Source organism: Oncorhynchus nerka, linkage group LG3, assembly GCF_034236695.1.
Source record: "Oncorhynchus nerka isolate Pitt River linkage group LG3, Oner_Uvic_2.0, whole genome shotgun sequence".
Classification (NCBI taxonomy): Eukaryota; Metazoa; Chordata; class Actinopteri; order Salmoniformes; family Salmonidae; genus Oncorhynchus; species Oncorhynchus nerka.
Genome location: NC_088398.1, coordinates 49,219,604 through 49,244,273, shown reverse-complemented (window position 1 = coordinate 49,244,273; position 24,670 = coordinate 49,219,604). Strand labels below are relative to the sequence as shown.

The window sequence follows — 24,670 nt, the reverse complement described above, 5'->3', positions numbered from 1 at the left end:
AAACCATGACTCTTTATACATTCAAAGTGGAATATAATGAGATGTTTCTCCCAATCGAATGATATTAAAATCCAATTAAAGACCCTCGTAAAAAAAAGATCCAGAGAGGTCAACTCATTCGGTGTCATTTCTTGCTGGTGGGGCTCGGGTGTTTGGAGTCGAAATATCCCCTGAGATCAGACATACATAGCTGAGGTTTCCGTTAGCTAAAGCGATGACCACGCTCCATGCTGTGGCATTTACAGTTGTGTCACCGAGCCCAGACAAAGATTCTCATGACGTAATACTGAAAGGGTGTGGCTGTGTGGCAGCACTTAGTGTTGCCAAAGACTCAATATGGTTAAAGGGCAGAGAGCTGTGAACTTAGTCCACAATGGATCATTCTATCGTAACTATGTCATTATCACTAACAGCGAGTTGTCATGTTGAGAAGGCATCATAAAATCAATCACATAATGACGTTCAAGTAACATACCCCCTATTAAAAACAGACAAACAAACAAATGAACAAAGAACAAAACTAGCATTACCACTGAAGCATAAATACACATCCTGAAGTTAACAAATATTTTATAAATTGTATAGTCTAGAAGCTCCCATAATTGCGGCCCTAACTGACCACATAGTCAATGTGGAGATTTTTGACAAAACACTGTATTCTTTGTTTGTGGATTTGACACAATTGCCAATCATCTAAATCAGTCAAGATTACATCAGATCAAAATCATGACAATCCATAGATGGCCTCCAGCAGGCTTTAAGAGGTCCATCAGTTGAACTTTACCTCAATTGGCAAGTATTTGTGTTCTTAGAATTCCATAACCTTCATCTCATTCACAGCAGTGTCACATTGCTTCAGACATCATTCCCTCCTGAATTGGGACACACATGCACACACATACAGTAGACACATACAGACACTGAATCCCCCCACACACACGCACACACACAGTCACAGTCAAATTGCTACGCAGTGGTCTCCTCTGACAGGCTGTAGGTGCGCTTGTTAGGTGCCAGATTGTTACTGTTAACACGGGCACTGACCATGATGTTTCACCTGCGCGTGTCTGGGAAACATGCCAGCTCTCTTCACTTTTCCCCTCACGCTCCAAGGCCAACAGTCCATAAAGCTGTCAACATGCATGTAGGCCAAATCACCTTTGCCACGATTTAACTCAACAAATGTCCTTTTCCCTCCGGTATGGATACCTGCAAGCACGCACACATGTACATGTGCACACACAGGCACGCGCACACATACACAAGCACACACACATGTACATAGGCACACACAGGCACGCGCACACATACACAAGCACACACACATGTACATAGGCACACACAGGCACGCGCACACATACACAAGCACACACACATGTACATAGGCACACACAGGCACGCGCACACATACACAAGCACACACACATGTACATAGGCACACACAGGCACGCGCACACATACACAAGCACACACACACACACAAACACAAGCACACACACACACACAAAAGCTTGACTTATTGGGCCTTTGAAAGATAACGGATTGAAATGGCAAGTGATACATGGTAATTGAATGTAGATTATGTTGTTATAACTAACTGTAATGATGTCTTCATAACAAAGCAAATTTGAGCATAATGTCCATTCATTCCAGTCACAGTTTTATTACATTACTTCAATAGTTTACCTTATAGGTATGTATCCATTTGGGTTGGCTGTCTTAATAAAACGTCATCCTGCTTCTCACTGCTGATATAACTTCTCATTATACACTCCTAGCATCTATTCCCAATTTGCACAGTTTGATTTAAGTTACCTTGTGAATCCCTTCCCGTAGAGAGGTGGTTCAATTCATGAGTGACATCAGTGCAACGGGATCTGGCCCGGGCGGTGCGGCCATGGAAACCTGAGAGGAATATATCAAGGCCTCAGACATTTCTCTGGGAGGTGGGGACGCCAGGGAACAGCCCAAAACCAAATGAATTGCTCAACGAAATCTGTTATTAAAAGAGAGGGAGCGGGAGAAAGAGAGAGAGAGAGGGAAAGAGAGGGATAGTTATTAAATGGACTGCTCTTTGACTAAGGTTCTGAGGAATATAGTTTGGCAGAACAACAGGCTATTTTAGTACTTATAAGGGAAATTGACAAACCTGCCATACAGTAACAGTAAGTTGAGAACGTGATGAGGACACCAGCACCCAGCGCTCTTCCTCCTATTAGAGATGCAGAAGTTGCAATCGTTGACTATGGTTAAGGTTTACTTTCTACGTTGTACTTCCTACATATACTGTATAATGCTGTAATTTTAGTTTAACTCGCAGTAATTATCATTTGATATACATTTTAAAAATGTAGGCCTCTGTTTGAATTAGTATACCTTTTTATAGATAAGTTAAACTGTTGTCAGACACATAAGCATAAATGATAGTTTGGCTTTTGTAATGACGACTCGTCAGAGAGCTTGGTGATGGGTATACATGTCCAAATTCAGCACTGCCATTTCACCACAGAATAGCAAATCAATTAAGGAGGTTTAATATGCTAAAATTGAATCACTAGTTAGTGATAATATGAAAACCATGCACGAGTTCCTCTCACGTGACCCTTGTCTTCTCTTTCTCTCTCCACAGAAGTGTTTGACACAGTCCCTACTTATTTGGCTCTTAATGCATACAACAACCGTGTTTGTCAGTAAACATGTTGTGTGGACCAGATCCACTATCACAGGGCAGGGTGGGTTGGTTGGACTGGCACTAATACCCTTAGCAAAGCTATCAGCTGAGTAATTTGGGTAATTGCTACGATCGGAAACTGTTTATTTCATTTGCATCCTGTATACTCCAGAGCCCTCTATAACAAAAGAAAACGCCTCATCCTTTTTCCTCAACAATTAGGGTTTCTTCTTCTTGTGCCAGCATCAGCAAATAAAACTTGTTTGCATCAGCAAGTAAAGAGGTTTGTGGTATTTTATAACTATTGTTATTCACGGGCAGCGTTTTGGACGCAATAATGGGGTTTTGTTTTTAAGAAATATATTACTTTTCATATCTCTGAAATTCTGTGGAATGGAAAGTGCAAAATTGTCTTGATTCAATGGTGAATAATTGTACTGTTTAGCCATGTCCAGGGTTTAAATAAGTCATGAATATCTCCTAAGGGTCAGGATTTTCTTCACATACAATTGTGCACAGATAAACAATCATGCACACACTTTATAGCCGACAGCCTTTAGTAGCTTTATTTATTTTTACTGCAGCACTTTATGAGCAGATCAAAAGGGAGATGAATATATTCCAGAACTATCAAGTACAATGACATTTCAATGTGTTCATAAAAATAGAATGGTAAATCTATCAGCAATTCAAACTCACAGTTGATAGCAGGGCAATGATCACTAAGTTGCCCCTACTCAGGAACACTAAGGATACACAAACTAGTTCGTAAGAACCTCCTGACATTGTACTTGCTTGGGGTATTTCTCATCACAAAGACAGTGACAAAAATGACTTGTCAAAGTTCCAGATTGTGATAAGGCACAAGGCTTTCCATTCACACTGTGACTCAGTGAGGTCATCTGTTTGGTAGTAAGCTGAGCTGCCATTTTGTGTATAAGGGAAAATTGCAATTTTGCCATCATACAGAGTGTGTAGGTCATTTGACCCGGCCTAAGGGAGTACGGCAAGGCAATAAATAAGGTGCTCATACTACAAAGACACATGTATCTCCTTGGATATGGGAAATATACATAAATTATGCAAAATGTCACAATAGAAAAACAGACAATTTTATTTTAGCAACATTTTTATTTCACATTTGTATATGGCACAAATACATTGTTACATTAGCGAGTCTAGCAACACTTTGAGAACTCATCACTACCACAATTTAGCTTAACTTTGTATTTGACGTTAGTGTAAACTTTTTAAGAAACCACAGGAAACAAATCAAATTGTCCAATTAAGACGAAAAGCTGCTGATTTTAATTTGTGGAACAAAAAACAATATTGGCACCGCAACCCAAGGATGGCACCAGTGTCCCTAATCAAATCAAAATAAAATCAAATGTTATTTGTCACATGCGCTGAATACAACAGGTGTAGGTAGACCTTACTGTAAAATGCTTACTTACAAGCCCTTAACCAACAATGCAGTTCAAGAAATAGAGTTAAGAAAATATTTACTAAATAAACGAAAGTAAAAAATAAAATAGAAAGTAACATAATAAAATAACAAGGGGTACCGGTACCAAGTCAATGTGCAGGGTTACAGGTTAGTCGAGGTAATATTTACATGTAGGAAGGGGTAAAGTGACTATGCACACATAATAAACAGTGAGTAGCAGAAGTGTAAAAACAATGACCATTTTTTGGTCCTTCCTCTGACACCACCAAGTATATAGGTCCTGGATGGCAGGAAGCTTGCCCCGAATGATGTACTGGGCCGTACACACTACCCTCTGTAGCGCCTTATGGTCGGATGCCGAGCAGTTGCCATGCCAGGCGGTTATGCAACCCTCCAGGTGCTCTCGATGGTGCAGCTGTGGAACTTTTTGAGGATCTGGGGACCCATGACAAATCTTTTCAGTCTCCTCGGGGGGAAAAGGTTTTGTTGTTCCCTCTTCATGACTTTCTTGGTGTGTTTGGTATCCCTACTAATGGTACCTAGTACTCATGATCTTTATTGTTCAACTATACTGTAGGTTAACACCATGGGGAAATGACCTATAATGAGGAAGTGGATAACACCCACAACAGACGGCTGTATTCAATGATACTTGATTGTATGTGCTGTATGTTCTGGCACCAGTGAAGAAATTAAAGTCAATTTGATTGCAGGACCTGTGGTAATTCTTTTTGAAGCACCCTTTACATCTATTTTTGGAACCATATAATTCAGTGACAACTACTGCTATGTTCTTCCCTTAAAATGTGCACTTCTTGCAAAAACCCTACATATATCATAGTGTGTCTTATGTGTGACTGTTTGTACTGTCTTATAATCTCTTATTAGGCTGGCAAAACTTGTCTCATAAATAATGAATGCCCACAGGCTATCAACCTAATGCAGAATGTTAAAACACACAAAACTGTAAGACTTTGGACACCTTGTGGCATTTGAAATGGGGCAAAACCCAACCTAGTAGGTTTGTCATGTGGCAAACCTCACCTGAGAAAGCTTAAATTGCTATCAAGCGGTAGGTTTATGTAAGAGGTCTTCAACAACATCCTGTCAAGGCAACTTCCACAAGCCAGACGGCATATTGTCATGACACGACCATGCAATACTATTACAATGTTTTGATTCATTACATTATTGATTATTGGATAACTTCTCAAAAGAGGTCTAGGTAGAAAATAATCCAACAATCCCCATTCAGTCAAACAAACGCAACTATCCTCTTTCCGCTGCTGGATAGTGAACTGTTGGACAGATGATTCAGGCAAACTTCTAACTGCAAGTATCTTCAAAGGATCTGTGCTCTGGCTCCCAAAACATAGCATCAGAGACTACAGAGCCACTGGATTTTGGAACTGGGCAAGAGGGTCACTGTAACACGGTCGCACCACCTGCTTCTCTGATGATGATGCATTTAAAAAGGCTCACAGGAACCCAATGTCTCCGGCTTCATTTCTGGTGTGTGTTTGTTCCCCATATGCATTTGTTTGGCCCACCTGCTTCATGTGGCATTTCAGAGAGCAGTCAGCAAGCAGGCCTCCTTGGAAGGCCATGAAAGGGAACCTCTGAACTCCTGTGGCCGGTACATTGTTCAGAGCTGCACAGTGACAATCGGTGGCTGACTCTGTATGTCTGTATTTTTGGCAGGACCTTAGATGCTGTCACGTTCTGACCATAGTTCTTTTGTGTTTTCTTTGTTTTAGTGTTGGTCAGGATGTGAGCTGAGTGGGCATTCTATGTTGTATGTCTAGTTTGTCTATTTCTATGTTTGGCCTGATATGGTTCTCAATCAGAGGCAGGTGTTAGTCATTGTCTCTGATTGGGAACCATATTTAGTTAGCCTGTTTTGTGTTGGGTTTTGTGGGTGGTTGTCTTCTGTCTTTGTGTCATTGTACCAGATAGGACTGTTTCGGTTTTCACATTTGTTATTTTCTATTTTGTAGTGTTCTCGTTCATCGTCTATATTAAACATGTTGAACACTCACAACGCTGCATTTTGGTCCTCCTCTCCTTCAACGGAAGCAAACTGTTACAGAACCACCCACCAACTAAGGACCAAGCGGCGTGGTAACAGGCAGCAGCAGCAGCAGGAGAGGCAGCGATATCAGGACTCCTGGAAATGGGAGGACGTTTTGAACGGCAAGGGTTGCTACACATGGGAGGAGATCCTGGCTGGAAGGGATCGCCTCCCACTGGAACAGGTGGAGGCAGCTAGGAGAGCGGAGGCAGCCGGAGAGAGGAGCCAGCGATATGAGGGAACATGGCTGGCAAGGAAGCCAGAGAGGCAGCCCCAAAAATGTATTGGGGGAGAACACAGGGAATGTGGCGAAGCCAGGTAGGAGACCTGCGCCAACTTCCTGTGCTTACCGGAGAGCGAGAAAGACCGGGCAGGCACCGTGTTATGCTGTGGAGCGCACGGTGTCCCCAGTGCGGGTGCATAGCCCGGTGCGGTACATACCAGCTCCTCGTATCGGCCGGGCTAGAGTGGGCATCGAGCCAGGTGCCATGAAGCCGGCTCTACGCATCTGGTCTCCAGTGCGTCTCCTTGGGCCGGCATACATGGCACCAGCCTTACGCATGGTGTCCCCGGTTCGCCAGCACAGCCCAGTGCGGGCTATTCCACCTTGCCTCACTGGCAGGGCGACCGGGAGCATTCAACCAGGTAAGATTGGGCAGGCTCGGTGCTCAAGAGCTCCAGTGGGCCTGCACGGTCCGGTCTATCCAGTACCACCTCCACGCACCAGCTCTCCGGTGGGAGCCCCCCACACCAGGCTGTCTCTGCGTCTCATCCCTACGGGTGCTCCCACCTGTCCAGAGCTGCTAGAAACTCCTGTCTGTCCAGAGCTGCTAGAGTCTCCCGCCTGTCCAGAGCTGCTAGAGTCTCCCATCTGTCCAGAGCTGATAGAGTCTCCTGCCTGTCCAGAGCTGCTAGAGTCTCCCACCTGTCCAGAGCTGCTAGAGTCTCCCGCCTGCAAGGAGCCGCCAGAGCCGCCAGTCTGCAAGGAGCCGCTAGAGCCGCCAGTCTGCAAGGAGCCGCCGGAGCCGCCAGTCTGCAAGGAGCCGCCCGAGCCACCAGTCTGCAAGGAGCCGCTGGAGCCGCCAGTCTGCAAGGAGCCGCCAGAGCCGCCAGTCTGCAAGGAGCCGCCAGAGCCGCCAGTCTGCAAGGAGCCCCCAGAGCCGCCAGTCTGCAAGGAGCCGCCAGAGCCGCCAGTCTGCAAGGAGCCGCCAGAGCCGCCAGTCTGCAAGGAACCGCCGTTTGTTTAGTCCAGTGGGGCCCTTTAGTAGGGTTGCCAATCCTAGGTCGGCGGCGTTCCTAGGAGGAGACTAAAGCAGACAAAGACTATGGTGGAGTGGGGTCCACGGCCTGCGCCAGAGCCGCCACCGCAGACAGATGCCCACCCAGACCCTCCCCTATAGGTTCAGGTTTTGCGGCCGAAGTCCGCACCCTGTCACATTCTGTCACATTCTGACCATAGTTCTTTTGTGTTTTCTTTGTTCTAGTGTTGGTCAGGACGTGAGCTGAGTGGGCATTCTATGTTGTATGTCTAGTTTGTCTATTTCTATGTTTGGCCTGATATGGTTCTCAATCAGAGGCAGGTGTTAGTCATTGTCTCTGATTGGGAACCATATTTAGGTAGCCTGTTTTGTGTTGGGTTTTGTGGGTGGTTGTCTTCTGTCTTTGTGTCTGCACCAGATAGGACTGTTTCGGTTTTCACATTTGTTGTTTTGTATTTTGTAGTGTTCTCGTTCATTGTCTATATTAAACATGTTGAAGACTAACCACGCTGCATTTTGGTCCTCCTTTCCTTCAACGGAAGAAAACCGTTACAGATGCCTTCACAACGTTAATTAAAATACAATTGAATCTCTGATAACTCAACAGAATATCAGATCACTGATCACTTATTTTACACAATGCCGCCTGAACGTCTGTGTCCTGAAACGTGTTTACAGTGATATTAACCTTGTGGCTTCTAAAATAGCTTTTTCAATAACCTTTTACTGCAGTGGGCTAAATCATGGTCACACAGAGTGTTTCTTGATAGTCTTAAGGACAACAAAGTCAAGTTATTGGAATGGCCATCGCAAAGCCCTGACCTCAATCCCATTGAAAATGTGTGGGCAGAACTGAAAATGTGTGTGCGAGCAAGGAAGCCTACAAACCTTTCTCAGTTACACCAGCTCTGTCAGGAGGAATGGGCCAAAATTCACACAACTTATTGTGGGAAGCTTGTGAAAAGCTACCTGAAACGTTTGACCCAAGTTAAACATTTTAAAGGCAATGCTACCAAATACTAATTGAGTGTATGTAAACTTCTGACCCACTGGGAATGTGATGAAAGAAATAAAATCTGAAATAAATAATTCTCTCTACTATTATTCTGACATTTCACATTCTTAAAATAAAGTGGTGATCCTAACTGACCTAAAACAGGGAATTTTTACTCTGATTAAGTGTCAGGAATTGTGAAAAACCGAGTTTAAATGTATTTGACTAAGGTGTATGTAAACTTCTGACTTCAACTGTACCTCACAGAAATGGTTATGGGGGGAAAAAAGAAGACACCTGTACCATGTCAGATATCGAGTTGAAATGTATTCACTCTTGAGTTTGCATCCCAATATTTCACGTTCTATACAACACACAAGGCTGAAATATAACAAAACTCTTTGACGTAGAAACACCGGATTTTCATATTCAGTATATATATTTTTGTTATTAATTGTGAAATTGTGAAAGACATTAGTATCATTCCACCTATGAGGCCACTAGGTTATTTGACTGCAGGAAAGGCCCACGGCAGCAAACTTGCTGTGTTAGAGACACTGATGGGATGGAGCCATCATTTTCTCCCATAACTTTTCTTTTTAGCTCTGGGACTGAGATTTTATTTTACCATAAAAAAACGACATGATGTTTTATGAGTGGTGCTTGAACACCTTCTACTTTTGGGACTTTTTGGACTTTCCAAGATATAGAAATGACTATACATACATTGTAAATATACAGAGTTGTCCCATGTTGGGTTGAAAAACAATACCTGGAAGCTAAATGTTTTGTCACCACCAGGGGACTTGCATAACATGGTTGATTTATCCCCAACACATACAGTAACAATTACCTTTCGTCTATAGAAATGGTATGTCTATTTAATTATGGACTCTTGGCAAAGTCCTCAGTATTTTCCCTCTTCGGTAGATATGGCATAAAGGGCTTTAAAGGCACAGCATGGTGGCATAAACAACTGACTGTTGATTTGTTTATTCTTTCTGTTCAGTCATTTATCATTCCAGTTGACAATAAAGTTTACAGATTGCTTGGGAATCTGAGAAGTCCAGCTTGAAAAATATACACATGGGTATTTCTCAATGAAAATGACAAGCAAATTACTCTGGGGTTATACTGAAGATAGATTAGTCCCAGTCATGTCCGAAGGAGGATTATTATTACTCTTATTACTCAGTGTTATAGGGTGTGTAATATAACTCTTGCACTGATATTACACATTGACAGCGCAAAGATGTTTAGAAATATCTTGATTCTTCCAATAGCCGTTTACATTTTTTGTTGTTCCAGTATGAGTATTACTGGACATACCGAAACCTTTAGTAGTGTGCTTGATATATTCTCTGTGTTTTGATTACAACACTTTCCCCTGGGTTTTGTGTTAGTTTTAAGGTTCTTTGTGTGCTTTCACCCACTCACTGCCTACTGTAGGCCTCAAGCTGGGAGGAGTGTCCTACCAAATACTTTTCTCCTGTTTGAAGATTAAAGGCACAGCCTGAGATGAAGTTCAATACAAACACCTATGAAGCGTAGAATGTATGATGACTTGGTCCTTGTAGCAGCTTTAATCTTGCAAAAGAAAACAACACTAATAGTTTCCTTTTCCGACCACTCGGTCGGTGACTACGCACCCTGGCTCTTAGACTGATGTGGACTTTCCAGACACAAAGAGGACTTGGCACTTTGTCAGCTCGCCTCCCTCCATGTCAAGTTTTCACATCCATAATTGTTACTTTAAATATGCCCTCCGTGAGTGAAGGAAAATCACTTTGCTATTATTGTCCTGGTTGGTTCCTGGTTAGGGCCTTTGATTTAGTGTAGGTGTGTTTCCACTTTTAATTCTCAAAATAAAAGTATCTTTCCCCAACTGAAAATATTATCATGATTCTGCCTAATCATCTTATTTGGTCAGTGACAGTTGTCTCCACTAGTTCATACTCTTTTTACCAGACACATTGCATCACAGCAGTAACACAATAGTTGGACTATAAGGTCTCCCCTTCCCTCTGGCTTCTGTGATCTACTATGTTTGCCAGTTTACTGAAGTGTGTTTCACTGTTGCCTGTTACAAGATTAAATGTTTTGAATAAGCCTTCCTCCTCAGGATTTCCTCCACAGCAATGGTTTCTCTAATGTGTATTAGTCATAAACAGTGGCTGGCACCAGATACAGACAGAGTCTCTGCCCACGCATACGATAGCACAGAAGACATCTCATATCACTGCCGCCTGCCCCAGCCCAGCCTGACTGGTGCCTTTTACAAATCAAACAAGCTATTCTATGACTGCACTTGCTGTGCATGACTTCATTAGTAACTCCAAGGCTTTGGGTGATGGTGTCTCCCGTGAAGAAGATTTTTTTTTAAATATCAGTGGAACCTTTGCTGGTTTGCTCAAGTCCACATTCTAGCATGAAATTCAGCATAACACAGCACTGTCCAATCATAACACGTGGTCATAGCTCAAGGACGTTACCTTGCAGACGTTTTGTGTACCGTTGCAGTCAGAGCAGTGGGGGGGATGAGTCAACATTGACTGCTATAGTAAGACGGAAGGGTGGGAGGCATAGCACAATGTATCAGAGGTGCTGGGGCAATTTTCCACACAGAGATGTTTATCAAGCAAGAAATATAAAGCGAGAAGTCTAAGTCCCTTCGGTTTTGATTTGTCGTGTCAGTGACCTAGCACCCCGCTACCCCCTTCCAACTCTGTCTGCATTCTTTGTCTGCGGCTGCCAACGCAAACCTAAATCTCTCCCCCTGACACACTACCTACGTCTCCCTCTGTTTTCATGCCTTCTGTCTGCCTGCAAGATCCAAACTCGTCTCGTTCTTTTCACTTCATCTCCCTTTTTTTTCCAAAGACACCAGGAATAATGCCTCCACAGAAATCTGAAGAAACAAAAACACATGAGCGGCAACAGGACGACTGCGAGTCACTCCCACACACGGCTTTAAAAAGGCCCATCTGACAGCATTTAGCAGAAGGGAGTGTACCTTTTCTAAAGAACACTTAGCAATAGTTCTAAGAATGTAAGAATGCATTCTCCCTCTGTAGTGGTTTCCTGGTTTTCTGAGTAAGGACACACTCAGTGTTCTCTTGTTCTTGCATTAAATTGTTCTTCCGGCTACAAAGATCAATTCTATAGGTTGACTAGCACAGATTGCAGGTTATTGTATGTGTTTAATGTAGGTCTACATTAAAGACAAGGGAGGACTGAGATTTACATCGCTTATAGGAGGTCATTTTATGCACCCTAAATGAGTAACGGGAACCTTTAAGGATACCTTAACATATATGCTATCCTTCAGGGCCTGTTAAGGTCATATTCTTGTTGTATTGTCTAATAATTCTCAATTTCTCATTGCTTGTATCAAATACTTCAAACGCTAAGCTATAAAAGGTATACATGTCTCCCCTCTAGGCAAGGTACCATAACGATACAATTTTGCACAGTACGCTTGATATAATTTGGTCCCCTTACAGTTACAGTGAGATGACCAAAGACAGATAGAACTCCAAGCTGTTGCTGGGGAGTGTCCAAGAACAACAGGCGACGCAGTACACGACCCTGCCAGGACGTCCTGACCCAGCTCTCATTCCTGGGTAAACATCTAGAGCGCAAAAACCGAAAGGACCTAAAGAACAGTCCAAAAGTCACCCTGGAGTATTTTTGCATTGCTGCTAGAATGCTCGAAATATACATTTTGGTGAAGTTCTTGACCACGGTTCTTCCACATTGGTTGCTCTTTCCTTCAAGGATGGCCTGGTTGTTGGTGTCATCCACTGACTTTCAGTCAGTTGAAACTCAAAAGAGGCCAAGGATCCTTTCAACCACAGATCTAAATAGGTGACGACATTACTGTCCATCCACATCCGTGGGACAATAAATGTGTGGCGTCTTGCTGAGTGGTAAAAGAATGACTATGACACTTTGACTGGAATTTCTATGAGGCCCCTGTGGAACGTTCGCTCTTTCAAGGTAAGTAATATGGATCAAGAAAAACAACCATAAAGGGAGTCCCCTAGGCTGCCTCTCCCTCCCACTCAAACCTCCCTAGTTACAGAGCTAGTTTACATTGGCTCAGGCTCTCTGGCTTTGGACTTAAGACGGAACACCTGACCTGTGATAGCTGGTAATCTTACTCTCTCAGAGATCTACCACCTACAGTATAGACCAGGCCAATGCCTGGTGATATCATCTGTTGCTTTATGCCTGTGTGGGTTTGAGACGGTTTCCAGGAGGACCTGGTTTTCATGGAGAGAATGGTTATCGTCTGTGTCAATACAACTCTCAGTAGCAGCCCCCATCAATGTTCCCTAGATTTTCTTTTAGAACACTGAGGCTGTACACGATTTAATGTTAGTTTTAACAGTGGGCTAGTAGGCTACTATGGTTATCAAAAATAATGGAGAAAATGCGTCCCATAACATTTAACTTGGAAATAGCTGATCATTCAGCCTACAGTAGCAGCCAATGTGTGGAGTTCAATGTAGGTCTACATTCCATGATACTCTGGAAAAAAACATGCAGGGCTTGACATTAACCTGTTTGTCCATTTGTCCTTCAGACAAGGAGGTGTCTGAAAATGTTGTTGTGTTGTTTGATGCAAGAAACCACTTTACAAAATAAAATGCATAATTACTCCCATACCATTATTTAAGAGAATCAGACAAATTATGGTGTACTCTTCCCATTGGCTACTTAGCTTATTAAAGCCTGTCTCAAAATACAACACTGCCCCTTTAAGACAAAAAAAAGCTCTTTACCTGACTAGCTTTTCAAATATGTCAAGAAATGCACACATTTTGTGCTCTTGTAGGAAGCAATCACTCCACCATTTCTGATTACAAATTATCTATAACTGGGCAAATAACTCACTAAATAGCAATGGATATGAACAAAAGTACAAATGTGCACAGGTCGCTACATTTAGCTTTCTCTTTGATCTCTACTCAGGACCACTCATGCTGTAAAAACAGTCCAGTTCAAAGTGAATGGCATAGATCCTACTGTAGTCAAAGCAATATAATTCTACTCCTATAAGTTCTGCCTACACCAAAATATCTTGCATAGTTTGTTTTGTTTCAGTATGTTCCGTTGAAAGTGGCTAACATTGCGTTGATTATATCACAATTCCCACAGTAAAGGGAAAAGTTGATAGTGTTAACTAACAGGGAAAACTCTGAAACGTTGCGTGAAGTTCAATCTTGTGCTTCTCTGCACACGCTGATATTTCTTCTGCGCCACAATCCTGGAGAGGGAACATTGTAGCCCATGTGTTTAATTGAATTTCAGCATTTTTACAAATTTGCATTCTTGAATAGGAGCCACTCACCTCAGCCACCACCCTCCATGTGTTTAATACCTGCCTGCCTATGAGTACTGTGATGTTGATGGATTCATGGATACTAAAGACACTTACCAGATGTAGGCTGTCTCTCACTAGGATTGTGAATGACCCACAAGTCATTATCCCATAGCCTACCTACCAATGCTAAGAGTACTCATGCAGTGCATACAATACACTGTATGGACATACTACACAGGAACAAGCTTTCTATGGCTGGCTTGTAAAATTGCTGCAAACGGCTGTTTTCAATTAGGACAGTTTGAAAGAAGTGGGACGTACCCCAAGCGACTGAAAAAGACCGGGCCGTCGGACAGTAATCCAGTGACTCAAGGTTTAACAACTTCTTGACAGTCATTTCTCAGACATTATAGGGGAGAAATACGTTTTACACCCAGGGGTCAAGGTTACGCAAATGCAGTAGGGGGCCTTGGCTCTGTAGTGCATGTAGTTACACACTGCTCCCAATTAAACATGTCGTACTACCATTAGCATCTGCCACAGCTCATCACCATTGTTAGCAGTTTGAGAGAAATGTGCCACCTTTAATGTGAAGCTGTATTGTCTTGGACAAGTGAGAGGAATCATTACCTCAAATGAGTTATCCCGTCCCTGTTAAGTTCAGACACAGACAGACAGTACGGAGAATACAGTTACACAGAGGAGGGGTGGTGGTCATTTGAAAAGAGAACACATAACATGGAGCCGAGGAGAGAGAGAGTGAGGGACTTGTGAAGGATTAAGTTGACCGGTGCTAGGGAGGGAACTGGGGAGGTGGGAGCTGGCCAGGAAGAGGGTTGTAAACATCTGGGGCTGTGACAGCAGTGTTGACATTAACATGACCCACCACTGGATCCTCCTAATCACTAAGTGGTACGCTGCTTGTCGACTACCTGTTCACCTTCGTTTTTGCACACAGACACACAGGTTTAGGATGTCTCTATCTACCTTTCTCTCCACTCTCTCGCTCTCTCTCTCTCTTTCTCTCTCTCTCTCTATCTCTTACTCGCTCACCTATATCTCTCTCCCTCCCTCTTATTTCTTCAACGGGTACATTTACTAAAACATAATTGAAAAAAACTACACATTGTAGATCCAGCTCTCCTTCTGTGTGTCCTGTTATGATTAGTTACCTCGTCCAGTTGTCGTAAGGACATGCTTCCTTTATGCTCAAGAGTGTAAGGACCTCTGCCAAAACATGAAGTGCTGCATTTATTGTGGTCACTGTGGAAAAGGTCAATTTACAGAGTTTATTGAATTATTTAAATCCAAACACTCTGACACTTGATCCGAGCTACAAACGGAATTTCCCAAGTACTTGAATGTGTGGTTAAACGAATCTATAGGCCTACCTTGATTATACTTTCCTTGATGTACTGAAAAGGGATGCAAACTGCTATGCACTGTATACAGAAGGTGCAAAAACATTGATCAAATGTACCCAATATGTCCAGTTAGGTTATGTTTGAAAGATCAAGATTTTCTGCAACATTTTAGACATCAATCCACAAATTCAGCCATCTTCCCCTCCTTTTAGATGCCACACATCAATAGTATCTCCCTCTTCCTCCTTCCCTCCATCGTTCCACAGAAGGGAGACATAACACAAAATACAGACGGGTGGGAAGCCTTGCTCTGCAGGCATCCTGCGAGGGCCTCGATTACAGAGAAGAAATGGAACTGTTCCTCCTCCGCTCCTCTCGCTTATCCCCCCTCTCCTCCCACTCACTCCTCTCCTTATCATGGCTTCCTGTGAATCTACCTGACAGGCCTTTCACAGGTACAGCTAATCCTCCCTCTGGGGGGAATACTCACTCCCATCCAGCAGCTCACACAGATCGAAAGTCAACCCTTTTTTTGTTGTGGCTGCTGTTTGTCGATTAAAGAAAAAACGCCTGGATGTTATTCTATAGAAAGAAGGTGATGAACCAGCTCAAATCCCCCTTTCCTCCATTCAATAGCATGGCAGGTCAGACTTACTGTGAACATGGATGGTGCAGTGTTCAAATAGTGTTTCCGTGTTGTAAAACCATGTGTATGATCAATGCCTGATCTGATGTGAACTTTCGAGGTATTGGTGGAGGTAGTGTGTGTATGTATGTTACCGTTGTGAATCAGGTCAGTGTGTATTGAGCTTGTGCAGGTGCTGGTAGTGTTACGTGTCGGGCTGTGGAAGTGTTTGTATGATATGGTATGTGTGGCTTATACACAGCTTTTAGATGTTTGGAAAAGCACACACGTGCTCATTCCCCATGCTTCGCCTCACATGGAGGATTGGACAGACAGGGGGCCGGAGACCGAGCTGCTTAACTCTGGCCCCCTACATTCCAACACCCTCATTCACTACTGATATGGCCCACTTTGTCTAACTATCATGCTTTGCATTCACTTCCTCCTTGAGCGAGCCTGTCCGATAACACCCTCTACCTCCTTACCCCGTCCGTCACAGTCACTGACACGCACATGCACGCACAAACACACACACACACAGGCACACACACTCTGTGTCATCTGTGCGGGTTGACAGTTCTGTGTTCAGTAATCACTAGCCAGTCACATCCTCCTGGTTTCCTCCTCAGGTATCACCCCACCGCTTCCTCCCCAAGATTAGTTCCCCCTGTCCACTTCCTGTCCTTCGCCTTGGAGGGTTCATATAGCGGCTGGGAAAGCCTGTCAGGGCAGCGGCTGAAACTGGGGTTAGTTCTATATGGTCAGTTAAGCCTATATCTACTGAATATGAAGTGTGTGTCATCTTGCCGGCTTTTAAAGTTTCTCCCACAAATGAAGACTCACTGACACAGTGTGAGACACGCACACACACACACTGACACTCGCACACACACACACACACACACACACACACACACACACACACACACACACACACACACACACACACACACACACACACACACACACACACACACACACACACACACACACACACACACACACACACACACACACACACACACACACACACACACACACACACACTTTCCTACCCACAGTTTCTGTTCTGTCAAAGTCATGTCATTGCAAGATCCAGCACTCTTTAACAGAACTCCTGAGGGCATCATGACAGCCAAAAGGAAGTGCCAATGACCGCGACCGCCCCATGAGTATATTTAGTCCTGACCTGACAGCCCATCACTCTGACTGTAGAGCTGACAGGACCAAGTCTCACCGCCTTGTATGATTACCATTCACAGCCTCCTATAAGGCCTTGCTTTAGTAACATCAGTTTGGTGAAGATATAACTGCTAAGACTTAGATATCTATATGTGTCCTGTCCTATTTTCTTGAAAACATTTTGAATAAGATGACACTTGGAGTATGACAGAAAGGTTCCAGTATCCAGTTTCGGTATTGTAGGTTTATTACTTAATAGTAAGGCTGATTTACAATATGTGCAGAGTTCACAGGTCATGTGCGTAATAAATGCGCTACACACTGGGTTAACGGGATTTGTGGTTAAGACGGGCGTTGGTAATTAATACCTTCCAGTCAATGGTGACTGAGTCTAGACTCACAAACCTCTGATATCAACCTCTGTATTTCAGGTAAAGTGGTGGTGTGTTTCAGATGACTAGTGCCTGTGGCTCCTACTTATCTGTGCCTCATACTCCCCAAGAGCAAATGTATTGACTTACTTTATTCAGTTTGTGTTTTTTTCCTCTCCTCTTTTCTGTTTCTATTCCTCTTTTGGAGTTTCAGCCACAGAGTAGTTCACAAATAGTCTATATTCTTCGAGGTCAGGACCTAAATTGAGGCAAAGCTACATTTTTTTGGAGCTAACCTCTTTCGAACTCCTTCCATAACCTCCTTGCTAACCTCTTTCGAACTCCTTTTCTGCATAATGGCAAGAGATCATTTCATGTTTCAGGTGTTTCAGCGACTTTCCATGGGTGGCATCATGCCTAATCATTCAGTAAAAAGCTGTCCTGTTCAGAATCAGGCTCATACTCAGTGTAACCAAAGCTATCATCACTATTCTCTGTCTGTCAAATACCTTGTCACAGCAACAACAAAAAATCCAGTAGACTATTTATTCACAGCTCTTATGCTCCAACTCTTGTGTAGGAGACAGGATTAACCGCCAAGGTGGATAACCACCCTGTTGGGAGGTGTGTGTTTGTGTGTGTGTGTTTGCGCGTGCCTATGTGTGCGTGCGTCCTACTTGCTTTGCACGTCTGAGTGACACCACATGGCACTGATCAAAGGGGCTTCCTTGATGATGAAACTGTAACAGGTGTGCACAGGCACGCCAGACTAACCTAGGCAATAACCTATCTTGACAGGTGCTGCAGTCTATGTTTCATGTCCTCCACTATCCACCACTGTGCACGTGATTTAAGTCACTGACCCAATGGCTCCCTCCGACCACTGCCCAGACAGCCATCCGAAGATGGTAATGGCTGTAAAGGTATACTAATCTCTGATGGTAACATTCGGCTTACCTTAATTTGTTTTTTTGGAGTGGGGGATGTTGTATTAGGAAATAAGGTGGGGGTTGATGATGGGGAGGGGGTTGGGAGGTTAGGGGGAATTACACTAATCAGTTCAAGGCCCTCACTCCCGTACATATAAAACTTCCCATTAGGCTTAGAGCATCATAGCTCACCAGCCTGCTCCCCAGGGGCCTCACATCTGGCTGTCAATTAAGGCCTAAATCCTCCACACAGCACTAAACTGCAAGGTAGGAATTGAAAAAAGGGAGGAACAGGGGGAGGAGGCTGCAGTGGTGGAGGGAGGGGTCTTTAGGAGAGGGTGAGGGCTGGCAATGGGAGGCGAGGATTTAGGGGTGGGGAGGCAGGGGATTGAGAGTAAGCCATCCCCAAAAATATTTGAGGGTTTCTCAACACATGAGGGCAGCGTAGAAGCATTCAGAGCAGTTGAGGGTATACAGGGACATGTGACGGACAGGGGAAACCTCACTAGACCCATTCAGTTACTATGCACCAATTACCTGTAAATACCTAACAGATTTGATGAAGAACACATGGAATTAGTGTCATAAGAAGGGTCCTTGCTCCTGGGGGGGATAAATAATGTTATATTTTATCGAATTGAGAAACTCATCTTTTGGGGCAGTGACAGGTTTTTCAAGGCCACCATCGGCCTAGGCCGGCTTTGACAAATACAGTATTTTGGTAACAAGAGACTGAAAAGCCACAGCTAATTGCTGAGGACAGGGCTTTCTAGTCGAGACAGATCTATGCCTCTATAGTTAATAAGGGCATAATGTCACCAAGAATTTAGAGCTTTGCGGCATATATAAAAACAAGTTAAGATACACAAAACCCAAGTACACAAACCCTGGCAGTGAAAAATTAAGATTTCATTTTAAGTCTATCAGATACCGATGCATTCCATTCCATCTAATCAAAGAACGACTAGTCACGAAATGTCTCTGAAAAACTCAAATGATTTGTTTCACAGTTGCCTCAGCAAAATGACAACATGTACCCGTATTTGAAACATGCTGGTCATCTGTAATTGCTGCAGCATTCCATCCTTTTTATAAAATAAAAGGAGGCCTCTAACAGGAGGCGCCAGGGTCCATGGACCATGCCGAGCTTGGCAGGAGATCAAACCAAACGTTGCTGTGACACTGGTAGAGACACAAGCACCTACTTGTTTAGACAGGGCTTAATGAACGGGCCAGGGAGGGCAGGGAGAGATGGCCGGGTTGGTAGAGGGAGAATGGGTCAACAAAAAGCTGGGCTTATCTGACCCCTTGGGATTTTGATTACCTTGACAAAAAAACTGCACAGGGCAGAACTAACTATGATTCACCATAGCAATATCCTAAAATCCAATGTTTTCATACAATATAAACTATCATTGCCTTTAGGAATTAAACATGGTCAGTCTAAAATAGTGGTTTTGAACAAAAATAGATTCTAGTGACTTTAATGTCAAATATATACATTTCACAATGCAAACACACAATTGTGTGAACCAGGGTGTAAACTAACCAGGTACATGACCATATAATCCCGAGGTTCCATGAAGTAAACTAACACTGTGGTGAATCATGGAGTTAAGTGAAAGCTCCTCCCGTTTGTGGTTGTGTGTCACATGTTTTAATCACTGGGCGGTCAAAAGGTAAACAGAGATCCACCCACAGCATAACACCGTCAGACTGAACGTGGCCTCTGCCAGAGGGAGGTCAGGAGGTAGCCTTCCATGTATTCCATGCCTCTGAGAAGTCACTTGAACATATACACTAGGCCAGACAAGACACATGTACAGCATATATAGGTCAGGGATGCAGTCTGAATCTCCCAGTTCAGATCAGACAACGCCAGTATGCTAGGAGAGGTATTGGAGATCTCCTGTCCTAATTCCTCTCTACCGAAGACCTTTCCCTCCCCGGCCTGGTTCATTTCCAGGCCTCGATATTAATCTGTCGCCCCTCCCACATCCAGGATTAGACCCCCTCTCCCCCTCCCTTACTCCCCTTCTCCTCTCCCCCTCTCCTCCTCCTCTCCCCCGGTCTTTATTCTACCCCTCTATTTTCAATTTACACTGGTATTACACAGATATAGACTCAGATTAGTGATGTGTTTATGTTGACAGCAGACGCTGGATTAGGTCATTCATGGGGGGCAAGAGGAAGGGCGGTTATGGGCGGCAGGTAGCCTAGCGGTTAGAGCGTTGGGCCAGTAACCGAAAGGTCACTGGTTCAAATACCCGAGCCGATAAGGTGAAAAATCTGTCGATGTGCCCTTAAGGAAGGAACTTAGCCCCATAATTTGCTCCAGGGGAGCTGTACTGCTATTGCTGATCCCGTAAAACAACACATTTCACTGCATCTATCCAGTGTATGTGACAATAACACATTATTAGTATTATGGGGAAGGAGGGGAGGTCCAAAGGACTATTGAGGCCGTCATGTCCATTTAAAACCACTATCACATAAGAATTCATTGGCCAATGACTTCAATAATGATAGTTGCTGAGTGAACCGCAGCTAGTTTATCTAGCAGTTTATCAGACAACATTTGTTGTGTCGTTGATGGAAGTTGTTTGCTGTTGGATGCCAGTGGGCAACATTCCGATGCTGAACCACATCAGAGAGAACAGCCTTGTGGGTGCTCAATGTCTAGCTGGCATTTTGACGTGACAAGTTCAACCAATTTACATAGTGATAACCGTACTGCAAATGACTGAACATCTTCACTTCATGAAATACATGCAGAATGCTAAAATACAAAACAGTACAGTTTATACCACATCCTTTAGCAAAATCAGAGTGACAGCTTAAACACGTGAGAATAAATAAATGACAACAGCTTCTTTAACAGGCTGAACTGAGGTGAGTGTAACAATGTATTTTTTTTTGTATTGTGGAATTTAAATATCAATGTTGCTAGGACATTAACTGTAAGTCACCCTGGCTGTTTCATATCGGCCTGTAAAAAAAGAGGAATGATTAGTGGACATGATTCTCAGTTGCTCAACACATACACTTTCCAGATCCCTCTTTCACCTATTAATGTCAATGACATCCATTTGCCTCTAATCTTCCCCCTCAACTGTATCTCTCCCATGTTGCAATAAGACCTCTTGAGCAACATTAGGTTTCTATCTATTTCCCTCTGTGTGTGTGTGTGTGTGTGTGTGTGTGTGTGTGTGTGTGTGTGTGTGTGTGTGTGTGTGTGTGTGTGTGGCAGCTCACATGGTCAGGGTATGACAAACCTTTCCTCAGGTTCGTGGGGTGACTGAGGCTCTCATTTCCCTTTTATTTTTCCTAGAACTTCAGGTGGTTCTACATAAAGACTTATCATACACTCCAAATAAGTCACAGACAGCAATTCAGCTTTATGCAGCTACAAGTCTCATATGATAAAATATCTGTTTGTTATTTTCTTCCCCAAAGCAGTATGCTATGAGTGACAAAACTTAGCCATTAAATGTACTTTCAAAGGTCACAAAAAAAAAAACATTTTAATAAAATGATAGATACATTTTTTAACACTGAAAAAAAATCACAATAAGGAGATTATGGTTTAAAATAAATATGTTTGTCCATTTTCAAAATCAACCATGTTAGTGGAAATGTCATTTTGATAATGGGAGTAGGCCTATATGCTATTCTACATGATCAAATGCTAATTGGAGGACTCTTTATGGAACATACTTTGGTCATAAAACGTTGTTCTTGCTCTACACAAGAAGAGAAGATGCCCCACTGACAGTCGATTTCTTAATGCCCAAAGCACTCCGGTATCGAAGTCTGTAATCTCATTTCATGCCATTTTAACAGACGTAGAGACCAAAAAAAGGGGGAGTTACTGGGCGCAACTGTTTGCATCTCACCTCTGTGCACCTCTAGATTGGGCCTATTTACAAAAGTATTAGAAACTATACTATACTTTTATCAATTATAGACTTATTACGATGTCGTGAGGCCTTGGCAAAAATTGTCCCCAATATATATATATATATATTTATATGCTTATGACATTTGATTAAGATGATAATAATAATAGTTAATAGCCCAATAATAATAATAATAAATATAACGTTATTATTGTTAATAACTTAAAAATAACCATAGATCTCAAAATTACCTGATAACCTGCCATCTTGATCAAGTTTCCATATTCCTGGTTTCGTATGAGCTCCATTCAAATCCAAATGGCTTTGAGTGGGTTCATCATATAGCCGCTTCCATCCATTTGTGAACTTATCATCCATCCATCCAGAAAATAAATAGATACCGAGAAGGGAGGGGAATAGCCTACTTTACCAACCACAAACCATGTGTGTTAGTTACTCTCCGCTGCACATGACTGACTGGAGCCTACAAGTGATGATGTTTTTTTTAATATTTTTAACTATGATAAACATGAAACATAATCAAAAAAAGCCCCATATAGTATGATATGCATATTTGCAGGTTGTAAATTACGCCTTTGCCGCAGCGTGTTTAGTTAATGCCAGTGAGAGCCCGGTAGAAAAATATGTCTGCATCTTCCCCCTTTCGTTTTTGTACAATAAATACAATGCGGAATGGCACAGAAGGATTTTCAATGTGAATATACAGTCACTAAGTCAAGATAAAAAGGCAGAGGTCGGCTACCTATCCGCTGTTGTGCCTCTGGATACACGCAGGAAGGGAACTATATGTACAGGTAAACTACCTGTGCGCTCCAATCAGGTACTTCGGCGCTCCTTTCACAGATTTTACTCATATGCCAGTATGGACAGTGCCTGTCGCCGAATTATAAAGATCTTCTCTCTCACTGCAATTACAGTGCTGTTTTATTTCATTTGTGATGTCGCTATTGGAAGTCTGCTTCGTGGGTAATTCCTCTAACCTTTGACTCAAAGCATAGCCTACAAATGATAAATGTAATCTCAAGGGAGACAACAACTTGATCACGTTCTTCTCCAAACGACGCTCACACACATACTCCTCAATTATCCCTCCGCGTGAAGATAGGTGGCGTGTTAAGGGGTCCGGCGCCTTCTACATTGCAGGAAAAGAAAGAGAGCGAAAAAATGTCATTAGAAGAGGCGTAACACGTCAGTGCGCGTCCCCAGGTCTGTTTCGTGAAGTGGCTGAAAGAGATCAGTCCTAACCTGCCCATCAGGAATAACGGTCCCTCGTCAAGCTATTTTCAAGGCTTATTCCCAGTTATTTTCTTTGGATCCACGACGCACCACTTTACCATTTCTCTTTGACGTTCTGTCTTCTAACCAGCTGTTTGAAGGATCACACTGACACTCTGGTAGGTGTATTTTACCACATTGTCATTTTTACATCAGTTTCTGACTGTGAAACTTCAACATCTATGTGGTTGAGGTAGCTATGGCATGCAGGTACCTCAGGTATCCGTGCGCTGTTGCGCAATTATAAAAGTTGGACCACTTACCTGAGCAGGTGAGAAAGGTCCGTGCTGCTCCAGGAGTGGGTAGAGCGCTGTAGGTACCTGCGTCAACTGTACTCTGATGCTATCATATTCCCGGTGTCCTTTCCGGGGAATCGAAATGTATTCGATGTTATTCGTTCCTATTCCTTTTGGTAGGAAACGGACGTAGGCTATTCCCGTTGGTTTGCCATCCATTTTATTTGTACATTTTATGTATAGCCTTCTATTAGATGGAGCAACATTGTTTTTTAAATCCACATTCCAAATGTGAACATCTCCTATTCTGCGTAGCTGGGGTTTGTGCAGTGACCACAGACATCCGCACTATTGTGTGTGTTGTAGCCTATGTGTGTGTTCACTACTGGTGCAAATGCCAAAGCCTTGTGAAAAAAATGCGATGCGGTGGCAACATTTCCACATTTAAATCTTTAAACTAGGAGATCCTCGTCTGGGCTGTGTTTCAACCATTCTACTTCAATTGATTTTCCTCGTAAATGTACAATATAAAGCTTTTCCATGTGGGGCAGTAGCCTATTCCGTGTGTTGTCGTGTAAATGTTGGTGACTGTGTGTGTTTGTTTTCTCCTTCGCTTCGCTACCGTTTTAATACAAACTCCACTAACACCACGTCCCTACATTTTACACAACATTTGAATGTGGGCCATGGACAGGCTGATTCTCATTTTTATCAATCAGTTTGGATGGTAGATGAAATACATCTTAACATTAATTTCTTATAAAAGGGAAGTTTGTCTATTTCCCCACATTTTAAGATTGCACAATTTAGCACGTTTTATTCTTGCTGAATCTTTATCATGAATGGCCTATCAAAATGATTGGCTTTTTACAGAATATTAACACTCATAAACATAGCTTGCAAAAAGGGAAACTAAACTCTAAATGACTGAGATGACCTATGGGCGAGAAAAGGATGTACCATATTATGGCTTATAGTTCTTTGGTTAAGTTTG

General features: G+C 43.0%; 1 protein-coding gene and 1 long non-coding RNA gene across 3 annotated transcripts in view; one reads left to right on the top strand and one right to left on the bottom strand.

Moving 5' to 3' along the window:
* On the bottom strand, positions 1–24,255 carry LOC115115547 (uncharacterized). The gene is made up of 5 exons (XR_003861396.2): positions 23,704–24,255; positions 22,396–23,297; positions 2,150–2,212; positions 1,816–1,996; positions 1–1,209 (listed from the first exon to the last, which is right to left on the bottom strand). It is a non-coding gene; the product is annotated as an uncharacterized LOC115115547 (long non-coding RNA).
* Positions 23,347–24,670, top strand: part of zeb2a (zinc finger E-box binding homeobox 2a) — a 49,637-nt gene continuing 48,313 nt past the window's right edge. For both annotated transcript variants that reach the window (XM_029635264.2, XM_029635255.2), the window contains exon 1: positions 23,347–23,559. The gene's annotated coding sequence lies outside the window, so the exon portion shown is untranslated. The remainder of the gene's footprint in view (positions 23,560–24,670) is intronic.